General features: G+C 45.6%; 1 non-coding gene across 1 annotated transcript; it reads left to right on the top strand.

The window, feature by feature from the left end:
• Positions 1-297: 297 nt before the first annotated feature.
• Positions 298-369, top strand: trnae-uuc (transfer RNA glutamic acid (anticodon UUC)). The gene has a single exon. It is a non-coding gene; the product is annotated as a tRNA-Glu (tRNA).
• The last annotated feature ends 286 nt before the right edge of the window (positions 370-655 follow it).

The following is a 655-nucleotide window of genomic DNA, read 5'->3' on the forward strand; positions in this document are numbered from 1 at the left end:
GTCGTGGTGTAGTTCAGGAATGTTTTATTTATTTAGTCATCTATCAACTGTTTTTCTTGCAGGGCTATGACACACTCACTCTTAGTCAGGAAACTTTCTATTTCTCCCTCAAGTAAGAGAGAAGTCTAAAGCGTGAAACTTGTGCTTGCTTGGATTCATTCTCCATATGCGCAGAGATGCTTTCATCTTAGGCTAAAATGTTCACAACTTCAGTAAAATGCACTATGCCAATTAATTTGCCAGTTAGGAAGAGTTTACCACAGTGTTGCAACCTGTACCGTGGGCACTCTTTTTGGGTCCCTGATGGTCTAGTGGCAAGGATTCGGCGCTTTCACCGCCGCGGCCCGGGTTTGATTCCCGGTCAGGGAAAGAGGGAAGCAGGTTTGTGGCACTGTGACTAAGTAGCATAAACCTAAGACAGTTCTGCTGTTGTTTTCCAATGACATGACTCAGTAGCGGCTCGTGGTCTGGAAAATAGGCGGGGCAGATGATCTGCGTTATCAAAATGCAAGCTTTTATGGAGCATACGCAATAGGCCAATAGTCTATGCAACCATACGCGGGGGGGGAGGGGTGTGCGCACTCGCATAAAAGTCTGCCATACAACAAACACAAAAGCCACGTGAAAATGAGGGAAGAGAAAGTTTGTGAAAGGA

The sequence above is a fragment of the Odontesthes bonariensis genome, chromosome 5 (genome assembly GCF_027942865.1).
Source record: "Odontesthes bonariensis isolate fOdoBon6 chromosome 5, fOdoBon6.hap1, whole genome shotgun sequence".
Classification (NCBI taxonomy): domain Eukaryota; kingdom Metazoa; phylum Chordata; class Actinopteri; order Atheriniformes; family Atherinopsidae; genus Odontesthes; species Odontesthes bonariensis.